Below are 27066 nucleotides of genomic sequence, written 5' to 3'. Positions count from 1 at the left end.
CCAGCTCCACTCCCAGCACATTACCTAACAGCATCTTCTCATACTCTCATTGGCTTATCCTTTTTTTCAAGTTTATGGCCTGATACGTGTTTTCATCCTTCAAACTTAGAAAAGTGTTTATGTGCTTTGAGCAGTCGAGTTTGTTGAGTAGATACAAGAATGTTCAAGAATGTGACTGAGTAAGTGTGTAAACGAGCAAGAACACGAAAGAGTGGAAAAATTAGTGCCTCCCAAGTGGAAACTAGTAAGATTAGGTAACACCAGATGGGATGGTGCCTGCCTACAGTCCTAGGATCAGGAGTTAAGGAGGATGCTTTTATCACAAAGTAAGTATAAGGTTAGCCTGCTCTACCTGAAAACCCATCTTTAAAAAGGAAGAAGAGAATGGATAATACATCTGTGCAGAATTTGTATATTATAATGGCACTTTTACGATGATGTGACCGTTGTCACATAACACACGTGGTTACACAATGGGAGTAAGATGAAGCCTGGCCTCCTGCAGCACAGAGCTAGGTGGTGGAAATGGGTGGTTTAGACCTAGGTTTGTGCAAGAGACTAGATCTGAGGAACCCAGAATTATTTTGGTCTAGTTATTTAAGCAATGTGTTTTTCACTTTAAAGTTTGAGACTGAAGCCAGCCTCTCTAAACACGCTGATTGAAGGCAATAAAATCACAAAGAGTAAAGCTGCTAGGATCCCTTTGAAAGGGAGTCCCCTGGAACCACCCGTCTCCACACCCCTCCCCTGGATTTCCTATAAGCCCAGTCTGTTAAATGCTAATAGCCCCTGTTAGCGTTTACATTACAAAAGCATTGTCAGGGTGCTTTACAGAGTCTCTTGGCTATGGTGTATTCTCGGAAGATAACCATTATAGGCAAATGTGGTATTATTATTTAGTTTTTCCTATTCGGACCTATTAAATGGGAATTAGATGGAAACTCTGCGTTAAGCAATAGCCCGCAGGTAAATGAAATGAGATGAAAGAAAAATCTCGAGCTGTGACTGAGCAACACAGGCTGTCTGTGCGCTGACTGCTGGGCGCACACTCTGTCTGCTGCTTGTCTTTTTGTCTGCACTCTCACCAGGAACCGAGGACAGGCTGGCCCTTTGGTTCCGGCCTCCCGTGTATGTCAGAGAGCCCAAGATTGCCTGGAAGGCATACGCTCTGGAAATAACATTCCCACTAGTGAAGGCATCCAGCTACTTTTCTTGTGGACTGTGGGCCTCAGTGAACCATTGAGCCCTGTTTCCCCGTTGGGAATTTGGGGAGACTAGCTGCTCCGTGTGGTGGTCTCTGGCTAGTTAGCACTGGTGCCTATGCGCATGGGAGAGCAGTTTCCGGCCACAGCCTCCCCGTGTTTCCGAACTCAGGTGGCAGGAGAAGGGGTATGCAAATCCTCCTTGTGGGTTGTGAATGCCAGAGACTTTGCTTCATATTGTCGAGGTGGGCTGGTGAGTAAAGGCACCTGCTGTGCAAGCCTGCTGGCCTGAGTTCTGGGAGCCCACACTAAGGTGGAAATAGAAGAGAGACCTCATATCATGGAAGCCTAAGAAGACAACCAGGGAAGATGCAGAGTAACTGAGCTGGTGGAGAAGTACGTGTCTGTGTAGCACGGTGTTCCTGGCTTCAGTGTGTGTGTGTGTGTGTGTGTGTGTGTGTGTGTGTGTGATAGAGAGAGAGAGAGAATCTATGCTTCATTGGTTCCTCCTCTTGCAATGCTTCCTACCCCGTTCCCGTTGCCAAACCCTCCTTTCGGACTTGGCTCACCTTCACTCCCCAGGACCAACCTTCAGTACTGCTCGCTGTTGTGGTCATCTGTCTTCCATCTGACCCCTGTTTCCTGGTTTCTGGAGTTTGCTTTCAACGAGGCTCCCCACTTGCACAGCTGCCTGGCCAGCTGTGGGGCCAGCTGCCTGTTCCAGATTCCAAGGTGACCAAACCTTTCCTCTCCCTCTGCTCCCAGGATGTGAGGCATGTAGAAGAGGAGTGTCAGAAGTGGCTCTGTCCCCGAGGAGCTCCTTGCAGTGACAGGCTGCTCAGGAACTCAGATGTGCCTTCAGCCATCACAGTGGGCCTTGGTCCAGCAAGGCTGTGTGGACCTTTGAGCCCCAGAGGGGAAGATACAAGGCGAGTTTGGTTTAAGCTCTAGCCAAGTCCAGCACTGGTTGGTAAACTACTTTTTGACACTCTAGATGTGTCTCTCCAAAGCCTTGCTGTCAGTCAACTGCACTGTGGTCAAGGAGGGAGGCATCCCTTTAAAAGGATGGGTTGTTTCCCCACTTGTAAGGAGGAAGTCTACGAGTGCTCTATGCCTTCTTCCACCCTCAAAGCAAACTGTTTGAAATGGTTGGCTGCGTACATTGGTTCTTTTTACATCTCAGCTCATGGGGAGCTGACACCCAGCTGGTCATGAGTCCCCGGTGCATCTGTGGGCTCCTCAGTCTAAACAGTGTTTTCCTTCGTTGACCCCAGCCTATTGCTTACTGTGTGTTACCCGAGACATTTCTCACCCTGACTCTATGGGTGCACCTTCATACTGTTTTAGGGGAGCCTTTCTCTGCCCTGGCGTTAGTATTCCTCTAGGGTCTTCAATGGATCCTTTTTATTCTCTTCACACACCCTCCCAGACTCTCACACACCACTCTGGATCCACTTCTGTGCTGTTTCAGATTGCTTCTCTGTGAGTTTGCTCTGTGATAAAACAGAGGGGCAACGTGGCGAGGGAAGGGTTTACCTTACAAATCACAGTTCACCATCAGAGGAAGCCAAGGCAGGAATGGGCAAGAACTGAAGAAGAGACCACAGAGAAACACTGCTTTCTGGGTTGCTTCCTCTGGCTTACTGAGCTGCCTCTCGTGGAAATTCTAGGCCCATCTGCCTGAGAATATCACTGCCCATAGTGGGCTGGACCCTGCTACATCAATTAGCAATCAAGGAACCTGAAAAGGTACCCAAGTGCCAATTTGATGGAAGCAATTCTTCAGTTGAGGTTCTCTTTGCTGGAGTCTATCTGGGTGTTTTCTCAAGTTACAAAAATTAACCAGCAAAGTTGTGTTAACAATTTCTAAACCTATTTTATTCAGCTTCTAGATCTAGCTGTCTACCTTGGCTCTGTGGATGTCCCCAGACATCACAAACATGGCTAAGGCTTAAATGTGTCTCTGCCTCCTCTGCAGCTTCTCCATCTTATCTTCATATGTTTTGTTGTGTTAATGGACGACATCTAATCCACCCTGCATATATCCCCAAACCCCAGTCTTGGCATCAGGCTTCACTAAAGGCCACACTTTCAGTAGCTTCTGTTTCTCCTAGAATGTGCTGTGTAGCTGCTGTTTTATTTGGGCCTCTTTGCTCTGCCAGCCTCACCTCTGACTGACCTGGCTGATGCTCTCTCTTCCTTAGCTACATGGAACAACTTTGGGATGCAGACATTCAACCTACAGTCATTATTGTGACTTCCCAGGGTGCATGTGCTGTGTCTACTACTGGAAACAGACTTGACACCTCGGTGGGCAGGTCTAAGTCCTGCACATCTTGTACCTATGTAGACACCACCAACTGTCCACTTCCTCTCCTTTTATCTTCATAAAGTCCTATGACCACCTCCTCCTTTACTGTTTTCATCTTGTCCTGTGCTGAGAGAACAGGCTTAACATAGCTACCTTTATATTCTTAGCACCAAAGAAAGTATTTGGTACAAAATGCTTGGTCACGAATGAATGGATGAATGAATGAATGAATGAATGGGTGAATGACTGTAAATAGCAGAAGTGGGCTGGGGAGATGGCTGAGTTAGGAAAGCACTTGCTCTGCCATCTTGAGGACCCCACTTTTATTCCCGCACCCATATGGAAAGCTAGGGCAGCAGTGGGCTCCTGTGATCCACCACCAGTGGGGAGGCAGAGGCGATTGGCTCCCTGGTGTTTGACAGCACCTCCAGGATGGTGAACAACTTAGATGACAATGATGATGACAGAAATTAGGGAAGAAACTTGATGTCAACCTCTGGTCTCCACACACATGTACATGTGCACCTACCACAAATACACAAAGACAGGCAGGGACATGTACATACATGCACGCACACATGCGCGCATGCGTGTGTGTACACACACACACACACACACACACACACACACACAGAGAGAGAGAGAGAGAGAGAGAGAGAGAGAGAGAGAGAGAGAATGAGAATGAGAAAGAAGAGGCTGAAAAAGAAATATCATGGGTATTATTGTGAGATTATATGACAAAAGTTCCCATCAAAAGAGTACATTAGCATTTTACTAAGCGAAAATATACGAAATCCCATTAACGTCAGAAGGTACTTCCAAGGTGTCCCCTGTGGGCTTCTTTTCCAAAGCTCATTGTCCAGACTCTGAGTCATTTTCTGGAGTCACCCAAACATCTATCCCTTGATTCTCTGTAAGTGATTAAACCCATGACTGGCTCCATGATGAAAACGCGGGGGTCAGGATAAGGTGAGTTGTTGCCTCAAAGCTTTTCTCTATTACTGTGTTTGCCATTCACTCCATGTGATGAGCAAAACTGAAGATTCTCTCAGAAGTCCATACCAGCAGGTGTGTCTGGCCTCCCGGTGACTTGGCTTGTTCTTACACTGTTTGCAAAGTCTATGAGTACAAAGAAGACAGAGCCTTTCTGAGGAGGCCAGTTTTCCTTTTCTGTTTCAAGACAAATTAAATTCTTCATCTTCACTGTACTGGCTTTAAAAAAAATATGATTCTTTAGAGTGAAAAAGAATTTTGAGGAATCAGAAAGACTTGCTGCTCATGTGGGGCAGCTCTTGGGTCAAATGTGTGCCAAGAATTCAGGACAGGAGTAATGTTGTCAAAGACAGCCGTGCACCAGGCATCTGCACATACAGACCCTCTTCCATTCCCAATTTCAAGCTTCCCCAGCCCCTTACTTGCTGTGACAAAATACCTGACGAAAGCCACAGGAGGAAAGAAGGGGCCCAGCCCAGTAGTAGGACTGTGAAACAACTGGTTACATTATGTTTCCAGTTACCTGAGAGACGAAGGCCGCTGGTCAGCTACTCCTCCTTTGCATTCAGGTCAGCATCCCTCCCATGGAACGTTCCCGTCTGAACTCAGAGGACATCTTACATGTTCAGTTAACATCTCTGGAAACACAGTCATAAGATGTACCCCAGAAGTCTGTTTCCATGGTGATACTAAATCCAGCCAAGGTGACTGGAGATTAACCGCCATGCCAGCCTTCTAGACTGTATACCTCAGGGGCGTGGAGAGCTTGTTTGCTTCACACTGGTAGGTCTATGAAGCAACTGGTCACATTAGGCCCCTAGTTACATGCTCAGTACTTGAACCAGTATAGGAAAGACACTCACCCAAAAACTTGTTGATTAAATGATGTCTTTAAAGGTTCTTTGGGACTTTTTTGTTCTGTTATTAAGGTGCTGAAATGTGCCTGGGTCTCTGGGGATCCAATACAGGTCTAGTATATGTCTCTGTCCCACCCATCTTGACATTTTTATTGATGACTAAGATGATAACGTTGATGGCATGCTAAGCACATTTCCAGATGACACATAAGTAGAGGGTTAGTAACTTAATGGATGCAGTCAGGGTCCCCTAGTGCTGCTGGGATGCAGTAGTGAATCATCCGGCAATATGCAGTTAATGGGTACAAATATCAAGTCCTCAAAGATCTCTGAATCCAGTTATACAGGTACAGAGTGGGCGCAAGATGACTCGCAACACACACGTCAGGAAGATTGAGAGCCTCCTGTTGATTGTGGTGGTGAGTCAACACTCTATGATGCCCCTTCAGGAAAAACAATCAATCTCCTGTATTAATAGCAATAGAACATTGGAGAGTGGAGCTGGCTTTCTAGTGCTCACTGGGGAGCAGACCACATTTACTCTGCTTTATGAATTCTGGGCTCAGACAGTGATACTGAGAGACAGAAGGTCATCTACGAAGAAAACAAAAGAATAGTAAAGTCCCGGGTAAACATTCTTATTTAGAAATACCGAAAGAATCCAAGGTCATGATGAATGTGTGTGTGTGTGTGTGTGTGTGTGTGTGTGTGTGTGTGTGTATGCGTGTGTGTGTGTGTGTGTGTGTAACAAGCTGTACAGATAGTCATCTTCTAAATTCTGAGCGTTACGAAAAAATTAATTTTTTTCTGTGTAATCTAAATGTCATATTGAGTGCCAGTGACTAGATATAAGCAACGCCTTGGGATTGATCAGAAATTATATTCGCTTAGCCATCAAATTGACAACTAGAGGTTTCAGAAAAGAAGAAAGAAACCACATAGACTTTTGAAGCATCTGAAATGGCACTGTAGAATGTTCTACAAGGAGGGAAACAAGGACTTTCTGGGTGGTTCTGCAATGGCAAGAGACAGAGGTGATGATCCCTAGTAAAAGGATTTTTGTTCAGTTATCTTGAGAATAGCCATATAAGCAAGTATTTGCTGAGTATCTATTCTGGGCCAGGGCATCTAGTGCATTGGGGATATAAAGGTGGCTTGGGGGTAAGCTGTTAGTATGGGGTGAGGGTGGTGGAGAGATGGACAGGTAAGTAGATGCTCATGGCACAATGTGACAGGTGCTTTGTGGGTAGTGGCAGAGCAGAGGTGGTGTGCTTGTGTGTTCTTGACAGCATTGCCATTTAACAAGGGAGAAGACTGAGGCAGGAACTTGAGATAACTTACCCAGAGTAATATAACTCCAAGGTGGAAAACTGGGGTTCATACCTGTGCAATGGGCAGTAGCAGACATGCTGCACTGAGTTATCTTCTCTAACACACACACACCACTACCACCACCACTACCAGGAACCCACACAACTGGACTCAGTTCAAGTTGCTTTCCTTTACATAACCTTATTTCTTGGCAGATGTTGCATCCAAATGAGAAAAAATTGGGCCCATACATACAAAAGGGGTTATATAGATCTTTTATCCAGGGTGTTTGGGGAGCCTCATGGTGAAATCTATCATGTGCTTTAACACAGTCATCAACATGGTTTAGACCATTGGTTCTCAACCTTTCTCATTCTGCAATCCTTTAATATGGTTTTTCAAGTTGTGGTGACCCCCAATCATAAAATAATTTTCATTGCTACTATGTAAGTGTAATTTGGTAACTGCTGTGAATTATAATGTAAATATCTAATATGTAGGATATCTTATCGTTTACCCCCATGAATGGGTCATTAAATTTTCCAGAGAGGTCAAGACCCAGATTGAGAACCACTGGTTTAGACTTTCTGTACTTTAGGTGTTCCAGGCTTTTAAGGACAGTGAAAACCAGCTTGTCTGTGGGACTGGAATCTAGGTAGCATGGAATATGGCTTGCATCTCCTAGCAACTGGTCACCAACCTTTCCCTTGAAGCCCTTTGAGATACAATTTAAATTCTTTTCTAGAAAGAAGAGAATAAAATGTAAAGTTTTACATATAAAGCTAGTTACATTGAATACTTTGCAAATTAGCAGAGGAGGAATAGAACACTTAATTGCTTAAATTGTTCAAGCCTTCTTACACTGGAAAATAGTTCAATCCAATATCCTTGTGCCTCCTAATTGAGTCGGGCTGAAGCTGTGGCAAATCTGACTGAGAATGGGGTTATTGACTGAATGAAATGGCTGACCCTTCATTTATAATTACCATTTATGCTGATGCATGTTTGACTTATTTGATCAAAGCGATTGTGTTGGTAAGCTACCCATCTCCTGTAATTTTTGGAGATTTGGTAATTTTGAAATGGGCTGCAGGCTGGGATTTCTGCGGTCGGTGGTGGAGCTGCAAAAGGTCAATGTATTCTTCCCTTCCCGGTGGGTGGGGCTTGGGGTCTGATTGCCTCCAGTGCTTTTGGTTCCCATCATCCAGTGCAGGGACCTAGTAGATTCAAACGGGTGTTTGGCCTTCTGTGGATATCTGTCTTCTTGACTTCCAGTCCCTGGAAACGTTTGTTCCGCTGCTGGTGAATGAGTTTCCTCCTGCTTTGTTTTGGTTGCTTCTGTTTCTTTTTAATACCCTTCCATTTAAGTCTGCTTTTTAGGTGTTACTTAACCTGTGTTTGTGTCTGCATAAATCCTCCTGTTAGAACTCCCGTGTAACCTTATAGCAATGCTCAGCTATGTGATGCACAGCACACACTTCTGAGGATGCCACTGTAACATTAGTAGCAAGAACAGGGATCTGTTTGTGAAAGTAGTCATAAAAGTCTCATTGGATGTAAAGTTTAGCATCTAAAGGAATTATTATTTTTAATTACCAAGGATCCATGTTCTTATAAATATTTTATTTTTCATTTTATCACTCAGTCAGTAAAACTTGGAAAACTATTTTCTTGCATGTTCTATTCTTTAAACTGAAGGTAAATTGCTCTAACGAGACCACATTCCAAACAAATCGTTTTTCATAAAGCCAAGAGTAAACGACCAGAGTGGGCTCTCCTGGCATTTGGGATGTGTGTCTAATTAAAACTTCTAGTATTTCAAACCTATAATTTGCTAAAGTTGAGGTTTCTAACTCCAAATGTTGAGCCCACTGGGTTGGAACAAGTGACCCATGCTGGAAAGATGTCAAGATTCAACTTTCTTTGCTTGACTTCTAGTTTGTCACCAAATCAAAAATGTTGTCTATTTTATTAACAATCAGGCGGAAAGGGAGCAGCTGTTTCCTTTCTCCTCGGTGATGCCTGATTCCGGGGTCTGTTTGCAGAGGGAGACTCCGCCTTACCTGGCTAGATCTCCTCTCTGGTCAATGTCAACATTTTGTACCTTCGCAGGGGTAGAGGAGCTCAAGGTAGACATGAGCCACACAGTTGATGCGATGTACTGTCCAGCTCAAGGCGAGGTACTAGACACTCTGGACAGTGGCAGACATTACCATTTGCCATTGTTTATAACTTGGAATAACTAGATTATTATGTGATCTTGAACAAGCAATTTAATCCGGATTTTTTTTTTTTTTTTGATTGTTTGTGATGCTGGGATTGAACTCAAGACCTTTTGTATAATAGGTAAGGATTTCATCTCTGAACTGTATCTCCAGACCCTTAGCCTATTTTCTGATTTTTAAAAAAATATTTAATTTTATTTTTAATCTCATGTCTATGCATGGATCCGTGCGGGTTAATACAGTCACCTGAGTTGGCCAGAAGACGGAGGTGAACCCCTTTGAGCTAGAATGACAGTGGTTGTGAGCCACCTGATACGATGCTGGGAACTGAACTCTGGTCATCTACAAGATCAATACATTCTCTTCATGGCCGAGCCTAACTGTTTTCTAAAACGATGATTTCACAAGGTTATTGTGCTTATTGTGGTCGGGATTACTGCGAAAATGCCTAGCAAAGAAAGCTTGGAGCATAGATCTAAGTGTAGCAAGAAGGCAGAGGAGCCCAGACAGACAAGTGAACGCCGGTCAGCATTATCCAAATGCCTCTAGATACTTGTTAGACAGAAAGTTTCACTCTCAGGACTGACTGTTCTCAGGGCCTCTGCAAACACTATTCTTCAGTAATCATCTGTCCATACGCTTCCTACACATTTCATAACGCTTTATTCAAGAGAAAATGATGAGCAAAAAGCAGAAGAAAAATTAGGTGAATAAGATGTCTACTTCTAAATAATTTCGAAATAGCTGCCCAGTTGTCTAAGTATAAAATGTTTAGAAGATATACTCATATTTATAATTATAAAACATGTTTGTTTTTATAAAGCTATCTGGTTTTACATTTTTTTATTGATCTTAGAGGACTGATTTTAATGGCCTTATGAAACGACTAACAGTGTGGTCCTCTGTGGACTACCAATACACTAAAAATACCATTAACGGCCTCTGATTTCATCGCTTCTCCTGTTCTTGCCTGTGTTTCTTAATGTGATTCAGTGTGATAACAGCTTGCCCTCACTGGGTATCGGATGGTTGACAGGAGAGAGGCTTCCCCGTGAGGTCTGAAGGGAGGGCTCTCCCAGGCAGCCAGAAGCCAGCGTGGTAGTCAAATGCATGAACTTTTGCTAAGAAACCTTTCCTTGTCTGTAAGATATCCGACTGAAATCTGAGGAGCAGGATTCCAGTGCAGAGGTGACTTTGGAGGAGAAAGGTAGGTGCCAAATGGATCTGTTGTTTTTATGTTATATAAGAAGGAGGAAAAAAAACAACCCAGCTAACTGTTTACACTCAGACCGTACTCTGAGATGATCCCATTACAGCAAACGACAGGGCCACTAACCCTAAACTTTATGCTAGAACTGTATTTTCATAAATGGTCATCTGCACCCACTGAAAACCAAATACAATTAGATACTGCAGGACTCACCGTGCTCCCTCATATATAAAGAGTACAGGTACTGTAACCATTTCATCAGAAGTGAACTCTAGTGGAACTATGTGGTCATATTGTTAATGAAAACATCCATCTTTTAATATAAAAGTTTAATGATTGTCAGAAGTACGTGAAGAGCTGAGGGTTGGCGCAGTGAGTAGTAGAACGTGTGCTCAGCCTACATGAGGTTTCTAAGTCCAACTCCAACACCACAGGGAGAAAACCAAAGAAAAATGCACAGCAAGACATAGTTAAAAATATACAGTTGAAAGAAAGACAAGGAAATATGAGCACCAAATCTCTCAATTTTATGACACACGCTTTGTCATCATTAACATTTCTTTATCATTTCCTTAAAAATGTGTGTGTGTGTGTGTGTGTGTGTGTATGTGTGTGTATCACTCTGTAGCCTAGATCTCACTGCAATCCTCCTGCCTCAGACTCCTGAGTAATATAATCACAGGTGTGAGCCACCATTCTCTGCTTGTTTTTCACTTTAATACAGACACTCAAATGGACTCATACACACATATCACACACACACACACATTCCACAGTGCTCACTATATATGTGTGCTCACACTTTATTATAGAAAATTTAAGAACATAAATCAACGTTGGTAGAGAGCATAATGAACCACGATGCTGGTTAGCCCATGGCTAGCATACCAAAATCTCCAGACTCTCCTGGCTATTTTTGTATCTGTGGTGCCGGGAATCAAAACCAAGGCCTCAGTCATGCCTGGCAAACATTCTGACTCTGACATGAATTCCCAGCCCCATTCCTGTTATTTTGAAGCTAACTCCATGTGTTGTGTCATTTTATTTATAAATAATTCAGTACAGATCTGTAAAAGGTAGAGACTTTATAAAACATAATCATTATTGAACTTAAGCAAGTAGTTCTTTAAAAGTATGCAATACTCATTGTTCCAATTGCCGGTTATTTTGGTAACATTTGAACTTGAATCAAGACACAAAGAAGGCACACAGGTTGGGACAGGTTCATATATATTTCTTTGGCTTTATTGATGTGAGTGTGGTGCTTGGCAAAGAACCCTGGGCCTACTGTATTTACATAAGGGAGTGTGCTTGTGTGTGAGCAAACACATACACACACACACACATACGCTTCACACACATACACCAAACACACATAGACACACACTTCACACACAGATACATACCACATACACAGATACACACCACATACACACACATACACACACACACCCCCATACACATACACCACATACACACACCCCACACACATACACCACACACATATACACATACACTGCACACAGATACACACCACACCACACACACACACACACACACACCACAGAAAGAGAGGGTGAAAGAGGATGGGGAGGGAACTAGAAAGAATAGCTGAGCGGGCTGAGGTATATCCACACAATAGTGTCCACTGAAGCTGTATATGGAACTGGAGATCTTTAGATATACCCACTATAGAATAACTTCTAGGGTGCATTATAAGGAAGACAACAGAGGGATGCCAGACATGGAGGCACACATCTATAGCTACTCAGAAAGCTGAGGTAGGAGATTACTTTGAGATCTGGAGTTGGAGATCAACTTCAACAGCACAATGAGATCATATCTCAGAACAACAACATTTATTTGATGATCTATTCTGACTGACTTTATGCTAAACTGACTAGCTACAAAGACAGTCCTCTGGTGCTTGGCCATCTAATGTTGCTGCAGTTGTTAATGTCGCTATTGTGGGTAATGTGACAGAGACATAAGTGGACCCTGCTGCTAGAGATGAGTATTTGAGTTCTGTCCTGCTTGCTTTTCCTTGAGACACGATTCTTGCTAGGAAGGGCTATGATAACTATTCTAGGTTGTCGACCTGACAGCATCCCGAATTAACCAAGGAGCTGTGTTCACCTGGGAGACATTTTTTCTCTTAAGTCATTTGAAGTAGGAAAACTCACTTTTAAACTAGATCTTCTGAAGTGGGAAGATCAACCTTTAATCAGGCCACGCTTACTGCTGGCACCTATATAAAAGCACAGACCAGTGAAGCTTGCTCTCTGCTGGCTCGCTCTCACGGGCAAGTCCGTTCCTTCACTGGCATAGAGCCTACTTCTTTTGGGATCCTGGTGTATACTGATGACCAGCTGCGGCATTCAGCCATAGGGGCCGAACAACTATTAGGGATTCTTGGACCTTCCATTGGTAGACAGCTACTGTTGGTCAGTACATCCCATTTCTCCCATTCTCCCTCTTCCTCTTTCTCCCCCGCCCCGTGTGTGTGAAATTTCACATCCCTGATATGAACTGATGCTGCTGAGATACGGTGATGATGCATTTATCTGTGAGACAACATCACAGCTCTTCTGTTCATTGACAAGACCCAGGTGCTAAGCCGGCAGCAGCAAGCACTTTGTGGTCTGGTTGTGATCTAGAAAAGAGCCTGCATATTTATTAAGTACAGACACTGTAAATATATCTATATATACCCATATTTAGTATATGTTTAACATCAATCACTTAACTATTTTATTTGGTGATTTAGACAACTTCTGATTCTTTCTCAGTGTAGTGTATATGTTCATGTGTCTGTACATGTGGAGGTAGAGGTTTATGTCAAGTGTTTTCCTTACTTTTTAAAATTTACATATATATGTATGTGTATACACATGTGCAGGTTTCCATGGAGACAGAAAGAGGGTTGTCAGATCCCCTGGGGTTGGAGTTATAGGCAGCAGTAAACCACACAACATGGGTGCTGTCCAGGAAACCAAACTCTCCTCTGCAAGAGCAGCAAATGTTTATATGTGCTGAGCCATCTCTCCAGCCTTTACCTTACTCTTTTAAGGGGGAGTGGTTACCAAAATAAGGTTAGTCTGGGTAGCCAGCCTTGTCTGTTCCAGAACTCTCTTTGTTGTCCAGGCTGGCCTCAAATTTATAGAGATTCTCCTGACTCTGCCTCCCCAGTTCTGGGATTAAAGGTGTGCACTACCACTCCCTGGCCCTCCACTTTTCTTCCTAAGACAGGGTGTCTTATTGAATCTGAAGCTCTCTGACTTGTTGAAACTGGCTGATCAGTAACTGGCAGGTATGCTCTGTCCCCAGTCCCTCAGTGCTGCAATTATAGGCACTCACTACTATACTGTTTTTGACGACGTGGTTGCTGGGGATCCAAACTCAGGTTCTCATGCTTGCAAGGCAAACACTTTCACAACTGAGCCATCAATCCAGGCTTGGATTCTGATCCTTTTTGAGACAATGTCTCACTGTGTCATTCTGGGTGTCTTGGAACTTATGTGGACGAGACTGACCTTTAACTAACAGAGATGTAGGTTTTTGTTAAGGAGATACATGATTGGACAGTGGAGAGGTAGGCAGGGAAAGAAGCTGGAGGAGCGGAAGAGGAGGAGGGAGGCAGAGATTCTGGAGGCAACATGGAAGTCGACATGTATGTTTCTCTTGGTGCATCTCTAGCTTGATGAGATTCTTATGATTATGTCTAAGGGTTTATATGGGTCTAATTTATCTTTTCTGAGTGGGCAGTTTATATCATTGTCTGCTGGTTGTAAGCTTATTGTGTAGAGGGATTGTGGAATGAGAATTTAACATATAAATCTGTTTGATAAGTTAATGGATATGAGTCATGTTTGTACCAGGTGGTAGAGGAAAGGAACACACCAGGGCAGTTGTATCCACCCAGGACAGAAGCAATATGGCCAGAAGAGTGCTAAAATAGAGATACCCACAGTGCCAGAAGGTTAAACCACTTTTTGATATTACTGCAACACAGAGATCCCTCTTTCTCCGTCTCTGGCTCCCAAGTCCTGGAATTAAAGACATGTGCCTTTACATCCAACGATAATTCTTTAAAGTTGTATGTAACGCTGCCTCAAATTAATATGATCATCACCACCACCACCACCACCAGCAACATCATGGACAGCATCTTATGTATTCCAGGCTAGTATCTGTGCAGCCAGTAATAACTTCAAATTTCTGTTCCTCCTGCCTCCACTTCTGAAGTCCTCAGATTATAGATGTGTGCTATCATACTTGGTTTATGCAATGCTAACGATTGAATCCAAGGCTTTGTGCATGCTAGGCAAGCATTCTACCAACTGAGCTACATCTCCAGCCCAGTCTATGGCCTTAGTGCATACTTCTTTAAGGGTAGTGACCTAATGCAATGGGAGGAACACTTTTAAGCTCCTATGAGTATTGTTTCTGAAGGGCTCTTCAGAAAGATCAGACCAGGTTACGTGATGTGTGGCAGAAAGGACTTGCCATTCATATTCGTAGATAATTTTTAAACTTGTGCCATGACCTGTCTCTGCTCATCTGATACACTAGCTAGAACCACCACTGCCCTCCATTGGCTGTCCCTTTTCTTATAGAGAGACCTCAACAGAATAATAAATCCGGTCTGGAAAATTCCCACTGATGGAACAGTCTCATGTTTACATTGTGAACTATGGTTCAACAAAGATTAGAAGAACCATATCAAATTTAATATATTACTTATAATTAATGCTTCAAATGTTTAATACTTTACTTGTATATGTAACTGCCATGCAAGTAGTAAGGTATCAATTTGTATAGCTTTTGGTGACTTTGGTAGCTAATTGGGAGATTTCTAAAGTTTTTAATTACAACCTTTCCATTACAGACTCCTGCATATGAAATGTTTTTCCCAGATGTAGTATAAGGAGTTAATGACCCATCTCAACATTACTTGATACCTACATTTCCCTACAAGGATTATGAAAGCCCAGAAAAGTAGCTGAGAGACAGAATCGCCTCCTGTTGGAGTGTAGAGATTTTAAAGTTCATCTGGCTTCTCCCCTCCATTTTATACTTGGGAAAACTAAGGCAAAGGGCAGTTATGTAACTTTATTAAAGGCGGACAGCCTCTTGGAGACAAAAGCCCAAGTCTGATTCAGCATGGTGTTCTTTCTCCGCAGCTTCTCAGAACGAGCAAAACTGCAGAGAAAATAAGCGTTGGGGAAATGGAATTCAGGGTGTCTCCTTTCAAAATTCCAGGGTGTCATTTTTTTTCTTTAAAAAAGTAAAAGAAAATGGAGCACTAACCACAGTGGAAACCCAGGTGAATGAACACTTGTGTTATTTGGAGATGCTAGGCATTAAAAATGGGGCTGCTAATACTGGGGTTTACAGCAATCCAAATACGCAGCCTCTGAAGGCCTTGAGTTTTGCCTGTGGCTGTTGTAAAGCCTATGGCTTTGTCTCACTGCGCTCAAACAAAACTCTTCAGCACAGGGAGGATCTGTGGCTTGCCCAGGAAGCCTTCTCATTGATTCTCCCCTCTCCCTACAGAACCAAAGTTCCTTAAATATTCATTCGGACTGGGGAGATGGCTCAGGAGGTTAATAAAATCTCTGGCCACACAGGTGTGAGGACCTGAATTTGAATCCCCCGAGCCCCTGTCAATTCTGGATGTGGTCACATATGTCTGTATTCCCAGCATTCCTATGGTGAGACGGAAGGTAACAACAGGAGAATTACCAGAAGCTTGTTGGCCAGTTAGATGGACAAATGCGGAGGCCTTTTTACAAATAAGGTAAAAGGTGAGGGCTAATACTTGAGTTTGTCCTCTGTCTTCTACTTGCATGTCTTGGCCCCATCTCTGTAGTTTACATATGTGTACACACACATGCACACACATGTGCAAAGGTTTTAAGAATGTTTTATTAGAGTGCTATGACCCAACTTAAATCAAGAATCTTAGAGATATTTTCAGTTCTTTATTTGCCACGTTGAGCCTTAGATTTCTTTTTTCATTTCTCATCTACCCCAGATATCTACCCTAAAGGGTGGTTGGCCTTACAAGCATGTAAGATAATGGTGTTGGTTGTAAGCAGCATATGTGGCCCACAGTAAATAGCCGGTAACTGTCACCTACAGGGTCTTCGTCATCGTCGGCAGGGTTATTACTGTCCTCGTCACCTTGTCATTATTAGTCCTTCTGTTCCTCCATATTGACCTCTTTTCTTAATGCGAAACTCCTGGAAGGGGTGACACATTTCCCAAGGGGCTGGTGAGTCACCAGTTGTTTTTCTCCGGACAACACTGGACAGAAGTGGGGGGCGCAGATGCGAGGTGAGCAGCCCCAGACTAGGCAGGGCGAGTTTATACAGCAGCTCTTTGAAGTTAGTGTGCTGGTCTATGGGGCTTTATTAGGGCTCCAGAGGGCTCCGTGGAAAACGAGAGAATTAGAAAAGCCATTATCTGCCGCCTTTGTGTCCTGCCCAAGGACTCCCAAGCCCTGTGGCCACCTGATTATCTGGACTGAGGTCGTGCAAGCGAGCGCCATCCTTCCATAGACGGTCTGTTTACTGTGCCTGGAGACAGGCCTCGTGCCATGGAAAAGTACCTCGCTGTACCCGTAAGTTCCCGACACGTATTGCGCAACACGAAAGATCTTATTAAAATTTTTTGTCCCGGCCGGGATGTGGCTCAGTAGTAGAGCATTAACTGAGTCTGGCTCTGACCATGGCTTCATCCTTCAGCACCAGAAAAAAATAAAAATGAGTTCCTGTTGACCTGTACACATTCTGCCTTCAGCTTGTGCCTGAGTGCTGTTTCTGACCAGGCCTTTCGCAGAGTCCTTGCCTGTCCCTGCTGTGAGGGCCAGCTCTCCCCTCACACGCTCTCATCATCACAGAGAGGTGGTAGGCGTGAGGTCCCTTATCAAACAGCTCAAAGAGACCGAGTGAGAAAGGAGCACCTCTCTCCCGTTTGGCTCTCCCAACCCACTCCTTTAGGTCAGCCCATTCAGAAAACAGCATGGCCTATGTTCCCCTCCCCGGCCCAGGTGCCATTCTGGGTTCTTTTGATGAAAAGGAAAAGAGGTCACTCAAGTACTTGTCTCCTAGTAGGAGCTGATAGCCAGGGGCAGGGGCCAGGAGCGGGTGGCCACGGGGAACTCTGGAAAGTGCTACCAGAAAGAAGGAAAGACAGGGTCACCAAATCACAGTTGGGGAAACACCAAGGGAAGGACTGGAAAGTTGTTCTGAGGAAAGGAAGTTCTCCCTGGTGTGGGTGTGGAGGTGGGGCTTAAGTGTTCACTGTCCTTACAAACCGCTGAGAAAGTGCTTCTCATGCCAGGCAATCATCTGAGAGGATCGCACTTGACCCCATCCCAGTCTTCACAAGCCCAGACCTCCCCCACGCCTGACAGGCTTTCTCTGTGTAGCCCCGGCTGTCCTTGAACTCTCTCTGTAGGCCAAGCTGGCCTCAAACTTAAAATTCCTACTGCCTCTGACTCCTGAGTACTGGGATTAATGCCATACACCACCACCTCCCAGGAGCCCTCCTGTGTTTGTGTGTATGTGTGTGTGTGTATGTCTGTATGTGTGTGTGTCTGTGTGTGTGTATGTGTATGTGTGTGTGTGTATGTCTGTATGTGTGTGTGTCTGTGTGTGTGTATGTGTATGTGTGTGTGTGTATGTCTGTATGTGTGTGTGTCTGTGTGTGTGTATGTGTATGTGTGTGTGTGTATGTATATGTGTGTGTGTATGTGTGTGTGTGTATGTCTGTGTGTGTGTGTGTGTGTATGTCTGTGTGTGTGTGTCTGTGTATGTCTGAGTGTGTGTATGTCTGTGTGTGTGTGTGTCTGTGTATGTCCGTGTGTGTTTGAGACCATTTCTCTGTGTAGCCCTGGTTGTTCTAGAACTCTCTCTGTCGACCAGGCTGGCCTTGAACTTAGCAATCCATCTGCCTCTGCTTCCTGAGTGCTCGACTTAAGTCCTCCTTGTAATGGGAAACTGAGGCATTGTAGAGGGAGAGAAGTTGCCAGAAATCACAAAGCTTGAGACTAGTAAAATCTGGAGCGTAACCTGTGTGTCTCCCTCTGGAGCCTTAGGCTCAGCACTGTATCCCGCTGCCCCATCATACGGCAAGGAGGTACCCAGACATGTGGAGCTGATTCACCCAGGGTAGCAGAACCACCGCAGAGCTGTGAACAGAGGAGCAGCAGGTGCCCCGGTTAAGAAATTCTGCCTTGTCTCATACGTGCTCTCTGTGTGCTTTGTCTTTAGGCTTGTGCCTACTCGCTAATAGTCATGCCTGATTCTAAACTTTCAACCAGTTCTCATTTATGGGAAACGGAACAGGTTTGCTACGAAGTATGCTGTAGTTCAAGATGATATCTTATCAAATAATGTTTTGGTCATGAGTAATCACTTCTATTTTTAAAGTCTCACAAATAGTTGTCTATTCTAGGGCCCTGGCAGTACATGAGTGTGTGATTCTGCTTCCTGTGAGCAGCAAGTCAGCCTTTGGGTTGAGCAATTCATTGGTTTTTTTAGTTTATTCACATAGTGGTACCACCACTGCCAGGATCCAATTCCATAACATGTAAACCACAAGACAGAAACCCCAGAACACCCGCCTCGGTGAGTGGGCACCGTGAAGATACCACGTGGCTGGAGACCCACCGTCTGACCTCTGCTTCACTTAGCAGACTTTTCAAGACCCACTCACGATGTGGCACACCTTCATTCCTCATTGCTTTCTGTAGCAGAATACTGTTCCGTGGTGTGAGCCTGACACATTTGGCTTCCCCACTTCTCAGCTGGTTTGCCGCTCAACTTTTTGTTTATTATGAATAATGGATAATATTGTGGTACATTCCAGTAGGTGGTATATACCTTGTGGGTGGGTGTGTTTTGTGTGTATGTGTGTGTGTTTACATATTTTGTGATTCTTCTGAGAGTATATACACTTAGTAAAATTGCTTAGTATTGTGATTCTGTGCTTAACTTGTATTTTGCTTTGGGGGGTGGTATTTGCTTTGTACTATGTAGCCCAGGTTGGCCTTGAACTTGATATACAGACAAAGTGGCTTTGAACATTTGTCTCCCTTCCTCTGCATCCTGAGAACTGGAATTACAGGCATTACCTTAATGAGCTAACTTTGATCAACGTATATCACTTTAGTCTTTCATTATTTGTAAAGTGACAAACACGAGACCAAATATCCAGTAACAACCTGCTGTGTAAAGAGGTAGCATCCGAAAGTTGGCTCATTTTTAGGGCTTCGTGCATTGGTGCCCTGAACATTGCTGGTGCTTGTGGGGCATTTTCTTGATCAGTGATTGATATGGGAGGGCCCAGCCCACTGTGAGTGGTGCCACCTCTGGGCAGATAGTTCTGGAGAAAGTTGCCGCTAAGGTAAATGAGGGCTCAAAGTTGACCAGCCAGCCTTTTCAAGGATTTTCCAGGACATCATGGACAGTCTACATAAGCTCTGAGATTACGGAGTTCCGAGACTAATATTAATGTTTATTTGTGTGTTCATTACGTGCTTAGTATGAAGTCAGATGCCTCCTGGCTTTTCCCTAGCCCACTCTCGATCAGTCTTATCTGGCCTTCAAGGGCTTGAAGCGTGCACGGGAGGAGAGTGGAGAGATGCCGGCTAGGGCTGGAAGGAGGCTTAGTTGTTTGAGTGCTTGCCTAGCGCAGATGAAGCCCTGGGTCCACTCCTCAGCACCACATAAAGCAAGCATAGTAGCAAACACCTGTGATCCCAGTACCTGGAGAGTAGAGGCAGGGAGGTCAGGAGTCTGAGATCATCTTCAAAGACTCAAGAGTTCAAAATACCTTAATGCCGTGCACATACTAAGTAAACTCTAGTGTGAAAATTAACTGCACCCCTTTGCTTTCTACTTTTTAAAATCAGCTACTTGAAAATTTAAAATCATACATATGGCTCTTGTTGTAGCTTATGCCCTATTTGTATTGGGCAGCCCTTGTTCTAGATTATTCCTCACAGTAATTTGATCAGCTGGACGGCATTATCATCTCTCCATTATCGGTGAGGAAGTTGAGGCTTAGGGAGCTTAAGTAAATTGCCTGTGATCACACAGCTGAGGCTTAAGTGCAAATCTATCTCCAAGCCTTAATTCTCACTCCTTTCAGACCCTCTTCCCCGCCCAACCCCCCAGTCCAGAAATGCAAGCCTGTCCCACCGAAGCAGCTACGATGCTTTGCTATGGCAAAATACTGTTTCCATGGTCTCTCTAGAAAGCATGAAAAAAAAATGGTCCCGTTCTGCAGGGGCACACTGAGGAATTATTATTACAGGGACGTTTCTTAAATACGAACTATTTGTAAAGCTTGGAGTCGACCACCCAGGAGAGTAGTTAGGAAATGGCCTCTGAGCTTCCTTTCACCTTCTTTCCTATCAGTTGCTTCTGGGGTGCTCTCTGGAGATGTATGAAAGTGAGGAGAAACCATGCCCCTGCCCACCCCACCTCTTGTAGGAAACTCTGTGGCTTTCATTTAAATTCATGAACACCTTGGAAGGCCAGGATTCCTCCTCTAGGTTATAGTGGATACACAGACCATTCCTGCTGCAGCCCCCAGCCCACCCCGCCCCCTGCCTACCCCCTTCATCCAGTCCCTGAAGTACAACTGCCCTGTCAGTCAAGCTTCCTCTTCCCAGGGGCATCTCAGTGCACTTCCGAAGTCTCCTGTTGCCTTCATTAAAGCTAGCTGTTACCAGTTTTTAAATGCTGCAACTTCATTTGTTTTTAAATTCTCATTTTTACACGTTCTTGCATATGGCATGCTTTGTGAGTATAATTTACTTATTTAATTTTCAGTTTCAAAGAGAAAGCCCAGCCTAGCATACACTGGCCCTTCAGCTGCATTGTCCTAGTTTGGAAGTCAGGGGATGTAATTGGGAATAAGACTTGGCCACAGAGCCTAGTCCCCAAGTCATAGTCTTAGGGAGCTATTAAAAAGAGAAGGGAAACTCAAAACATATTTATTTCTTTATTTCCTTGAACTGCAGATTCGTGCCAAGAAACAAGTCAATTCAATGGCTGTAAAGCTCAACTCAAACCCCAAACTCTAAGAAGCTAACACGTTTCGGGGAGCAGGTTCTGGCCGTCGCTGTTCACTGTTTATGTTTTAATACAGTTCAAATCCTTAGTCAGATGCTCACATTGGCTGTAATTTCAACGTGGAAAATAAATTCCAGCCTTTGGTTCATTTAATTCTTTTTCTTTTTGCCTAGTCATTCTGACTTACAATTCCACAGCTCCCTCAGATGCAGGGACCAAACAGGAAGTCAGAAAGAAGGCTGTCGGGAAAGGTGTGCAGAGTCTGGAAATCACATGACCTGGGTTCCAGCTCTATTGAGTTAGCAACAAAACCCCGAGGAATCCCAGATCTATCAACACTGGCTGGACACCTACTGTGTTCAAGGGGTTGGAAATAGGCCCCGCCAAAGCTACAAAGATTAAAAAAAAAAATCTTTCTAAGGATTTTTACTGGAGCCCCCCTTCCACCACCAACAAATTGGCTATGAGTCTGAGTTCCCAATTGCCAAAAGCAAAACAAAAAACAGCGCCCCCCCCCAATTTCTAGATAAATGGAAAAAGGAACTTAAGTACAGGGCTGGTAGTAGCTGGGAAGAGAGGCATTCCCAGTCTGTGTAAGCCTTGTCCACAGCCACGGCACAACTTATACAAAATATGAAACAGGGCAGAATGTCTGCCTGTGGGGAGCATCTTCCTCCCAGCATTCTAAAGCATGGAATTTTTCTAGAGGAACCCTACTTCCTGTTAGAATGTCATTGAGAAGGAAAGAAAGCACAATTGCAGCTTAGTGTGGCACCAGACAGCCGTGCGAGCAATAAAGGAATCAGGGAGGGAGGCGGTAAGTCGTTTCGATTCTAGCCAGCGACACTCAGACACTCGATGGCTTTGAGGAGGAGCTGCTTGGGGTGGTCCCCGCTTCATGGGCGGGGCGGGGCTGGGATGGCTCAGAACAGAAGGTACAAGGGAGGAGAGATAAAGTAGGCAAAGGTGTATGATTGGAAAGTGCAGAGCTGGTTTGAGAAACTTGTTAGACAGGAAGGCAGCGTGCTTCTGGATAATAAAGGGTAGCGAGTTTTGACCAATAGATTAGAATTGTGGGAAGGCTCAGATTTCATTTGGAAAAATATGGACCTTCCTGGTGGTGGAGAACACGGAGACAGTGGAGATGCAGAACAGCCCTGGTTTGGATTTGGGGGGGAGTAGGGGGTGAGGGGTGGGGTGGGGGGATCAGCTGGGCAGAAGCTACAGTTGTTTGGACAGAGAGAGCCTGAATTACTAATGCTTCTATGAGATTGGCCTTTAGGCAAGTCTGTGGAGGTGTTTTCTCAATCAATGGTTGACATAGAGAGGCCCAGCCTGTTGCGGATAGTGTCACCCTAGGCAGATAGGTCTGCAGTGGATATGAAACCAGCTGAGCAGCCATGGAGAGCAAACCAGTACGCATGAGTCCTCCACGGGCTCTGCTTTCCTGCTTCCAGGTTTCTCTGGGGGATGAGCTGTGAGCTTCAAGCTAAAATAAACCCTTTCCTCCCCAGTTGGTTTTGGTCAGAGTCTTATCACTACAATAAAATAAATACTAAGACATGTTCTAAGAGGGACTAACCAGTGGGGGACAGTGGCTTGGCAGCCCCAGGTGGCCTGGTGGGAGGGAAAAGATGGGGAAGTGGCTTAGGAAACTGTTCAAGTAGAGTTGGAGGTGTAGGAATGACACCGAGTCAGGAAGGAACGCCCGGAACTTTGGCAGGTGCTGACAGCTGCTTGTGTGAGGTTGTAGAAGGTTCTGGGAGCAGGAGCAAGTCAGGGAGGACAGAGATGCTGCAGAAGAGAAAGGCTTCTTTGGGAAGATGCTGATGTTGGGGTGAACGTGGTTAGTCTGTTTCTAATAGGCTGGGTTGCAGAGCCATATAAAACACGAACCAGTTCTGGCTTTGACCTGCTCAAGGCGCCTACCTGAGCTTGGCAGCTCCTTCTCATCTCGCACTGCTCAGAGCAGTTTTTACAGTGTTTTTTCAGTTTTCCTGTCCTAGCCGACCCTTTCCTGTCCTCATGTGGGTCTTGGTAAGACTGGTCTGCACCAAGCATCTGCTCAGGGCACCAATGCTGTACTTTACCTGAAATCATCTCTCCTCGGTTCTCAGAACCTTATGCTTTCCTCCTGTGAGCTCTCAGTCATCTCCTTCTCCCCTCCCCCTCCCTCTCCCCCTCCCTTTCCTCCTCCTTGCCCTCCTCCTCCTCTTTTGCAATTTGGGGGATTGAACCCTGGATCTTGGCTATGTAAGTCAAGGACTTTGCCACTAAACTATATACCCAGTCTTCTATTTTTCTTTCTTTCTTTCTTTTAAAAATCTTTTTAAATCCTGAGACAAGGCCTCCCTAAGTTGCCCAGGCTATCCTTGAACTTGTGAGCCTCCTGCCTCACCTTCCCTTATAGCAAGGACTACAGGTATGTGTCAGAATGCACAGTTAAGTACCTCCCACCTCTTTTTGAAAAACCCTTTTGCTTCCCTCACTTGCCTACAAGCTGACACACTTAAAGTTTATTATTACAATTTCAAATTGAAGTTGTTATATATATGTGTGTGTGTGTGTATGTGTATAAAACACTATATATATATATATATATATATATATATATATATATATATGTATGTATGTATGTATGAAATATTGGAAATAATCCAATATAATCCACACTTTCAAGAGTGCAGTAGGGTTGCTGTTCTGACACACCAGTCTTGGAACTGGGCTTGGTAAACAATTTAAAAGCTATTTGGCATCAAATATGAAGAACTATAAAATGCTCATGTCCTTCAACATTTTATATTTTAGAAAAAATCAGTTCTAAGAAGATAGTCCAGATATGGGAGAAGTCACCGGAAAGTGTATATTTATGTGATGTTTATAATGTCATAGATTTGGAGAGGTTTGAGATGTCAAACAATATGAGACAGTTAAATAGAATCAGTTGGCCCTCCTTCACTAACACATTATTAGCTTGTTGAAAGGATGGTTATGAAGACTGGCTAACAACTAGAAGAAGGCTTCCCAAACGATGCTTCATTTAAAAAATGGGGTCCACAGTTGTATAGACGTTCTTGAATATACGTACAAAAATATTTTATACAAATATTTGCATACAAGCTGGGGAGGTTGCTTAGTCGGTAAAGCGTTTGCCTTCCAAATACAGGGATCAGGGTTCGATCCCCAGAAGCCCCATAAAGAAAGCACCATGCATGCTCTGCGCTTCCAATTCTAGCGTTGGGGACACAGACAGGAAGATCACTAGGGCTTGCTGGCTACCTAACCAGTCCTAATTGGTGACCTCTAACCCAGCGAGAGGCCCTGTTTCAAAAGCAATGGGAATGTTGGTACCTGAAGAGCTGAGATTGTCCCCTGCCCCCCATATGAATGCACATGTATGTACACACATACACACATGCATGGATGCATGCACAATGGGGTGGTTTCAATGAGAATGGTCCCCACAGGCTCATGTAGGGAATGCTTGATACTCTGCTGGTGAACTGCTTAAAAGGATTAGGAGGTATTGGCTTTTTGGAGGAGGTGTGTCACTGGGGGTGGGGTTTCCCAGTTAGCCCTCTCTGCCTCATGACGATGCTTCAGGATCGTGCTCCAGCACAATGGCTGCCTGCTGGCTGCTATGTTCCCCACCATGATGGCCATGGAGTAAACTAATCTTCTGACGCTGTAGTCTCAAAACATTTCCCTTTATTAGTTACCTCGGTCATGGTGTCTCATCACAACAGTAGAAAAGTAGCTAAGACACATGATGGAAAAAAATTAACCCAAATGTTGACATGAAATGCATTGCTAATTGGCTTATGGTTTTTTTCCTAAATCTTGGATTTTCTGTATTTTAGTTCTTTCAAATCCAGCTGTTTAAAAAGGCCCTGTTTATAGCCTCAGTGGTCAGTGGTCTTAGTGGCTGGTCCGACAGACCATCAGCGCCCCCACAGCTCAGGATCCCTCATTTCAGCCTGCCTCCTCTTTCTCTCCCTGCATGCTGTTGGCAGTGCCCTTCTTACCCTGAAGGTCACCACCTCTGGGCAATGAAGTCAAAAAGCAAACAACTTACTCCCTGTACCTGGAGAGGAATAAGCTAAGTCCCCACCTTAATAACTTTTTAATGTGTTCTTATTGTAGCTTTTCCTGTCCTCGTTTAGAGAGGCTCCTATTTGGCTGGTTTTCGTAGTGCAGGTTGGTAGACAGAATATTGTGTTTTAGCATGACTAAAGAATATTGGTGATTTTATTTGTTGAGATGGGGATCTCTCATGTAGCCCAGACTATCCAGACTGTCCTTGAATGTGCTATATAGCTGAGGATGACCTTGAACCTCTGGTTCTCCTCTTCTTCCTCCCAAATGTTGGGACTGTACCATCATGCCAATTTCCACTGCGCTGGAGATGGAGCCTGGGGGTTTGTGCATGCTAGCTAGGCAAGCACTCTACCGACCGAGTACATCCTCAGAACTGTTTTTATTTTATTAGGAACAAAACAGATTTATGGAGTACATTGCAAGGAGCCATAGGCTGGGTAGTAACAAGATTGCTGTTTCTAGCCTAAAGTGATTTAGAAAGGAAAGGAAAGGAAGGGAGAGGAAGGGAGGGGAGGGGAGGGAGGGAGGGAGAGAAGAGAGAGAGAGAGAGAGAGAGAGAGAGAGAGAGAGAGAGAGAGAGAGAGAGAGAGAGAAATCCAATGATTACCCACCGAGCCCCAGGTAAATTTGTGGCCTGTATTCTCTCTTTTTATCCTTACTAATCAAAGAAATAAATGTTACACATTGGGAGGAGTTAAATAATTCACCCAAATTCACAGAAAACTGTCAAAGTGAAACTTAAAACCTCATGTCTCTGACCTCTAGGCCTGTACCCTTAGCTGCTACCTTGGTAGACAGTCATCAACCATTAAGATAGGCTGTGGTAACTTATTTTATAAACATTGCCCAGATGAATAAAGATGTAAGTCACCCTAAAACTCCCCGTCAATTGATGCTGAGGGCAAGTGTCTGTCTGTGTATCCCAACTAACTTCTCACTGCTTCAGATCTTCTTGGTCGATATTCAGTGTCTCAGCAACTGGAGACACTAGAGAATGGACAGGGTTCTGTCTCCAAAACACCGAGACTCTTCAATGTGTGTGAGCGTATGCACTCGCATACCATGGTCTATGAACAGAAGCAGCGAACAGCTTTGGACAGTCCAATCTTGCCTCTCCCCTTTCTGAGGGGCCACCTCTCTGCTGGTGGCATACTCTAACCTGTCTAGCCCTTGAGAGTTTTTGGTGATTTTCCTGTCTGTCTTCTTTCCCTTATAAGTAGGCCCAGGGATAGGATTTGGGTCTCAAGTACTTTTGCAGGATGAGCCAGCAATAAAATACTCTTAACTATTTTAACCATGTTGGTTATTTGTATTATCCCAAACACTCACTAACAAACCAGACTTAATTTCATCTGCTTTGATTTATGATCTCCTTTGAGGGATTCAGAATTCTCTGATGGGACAAAAACACAACTTTTTTAAATGAAATAAAATTCTTAGTTGTTAAATATTAAGTCAGGTCTTTTAAGATGGTTATTTGGACTTTGAGAATTGAGTCTATTAATAGGAGACATGTATGTTATCAAAAGGAATGTTCCCACCAGTTATGACTAATACTCGTTCAGAGGAAATCACTAACAAAAAGAGATTTTCCATATAATGAGCCATTTATTTCAAGCAACAAAGTTTAATAAAGCCCTGGAATAAATCGGTTGTAACAGAAATTGAATAGGGTTTCTCAGAAAACATTTTTCATAATGTCCGCCAGTCCAATAGCTCACCAGTATTTTTTTATGCCTCCTGTGGCTAAAATGGCTAGGCAGAAAACC

At 44.2% G+C, this 27066-nt stretch overlaps 1 long non-coding RNA gene across 5 annotated transcripts in view; it reads left to right on the top strand.

Moving 5' to 3' along the window:
* The window catches only part of LOC308432471, a 155881-nt gene that overhangs the window by 23311 nt on the left and 105504 nt on the right, over window positions 1–27066 (top strand). For 4 of the 5 annotated variants that reach the window (XR_013975407.1, XR_013975408.1, XR_013975409.1 and 1 more), the window contains exon 2: window positions 10047–10106. The exons of the other annotated variant lie outside the window; for it this stretch is intronic. This is a non-coding gene — a long non-coding RNA (uncharacterized lncRNA). The remainder of the gene's footprint in view (window positions 1–10046; window positions 10107–27066) is intronic. 5 annotated transcript variants of the gene reach the window in all.

This window comes from Micromys minutus, assembly GCF_963924665.1.
Source record: "Micromys minutus genome assembly, chromosome: 18".
NCBI classification, from domain to species: Eukaryota; Metazoa; Chordata; class Mammalia; order Rodentia; family Muridae; genus Micromys; species Micromys minutus.
The sequence above is the reverse complement of the archived record's forward strand: the minus strand, read 5'-3'. Positions and strand labels throughout refer to the sequence as shown.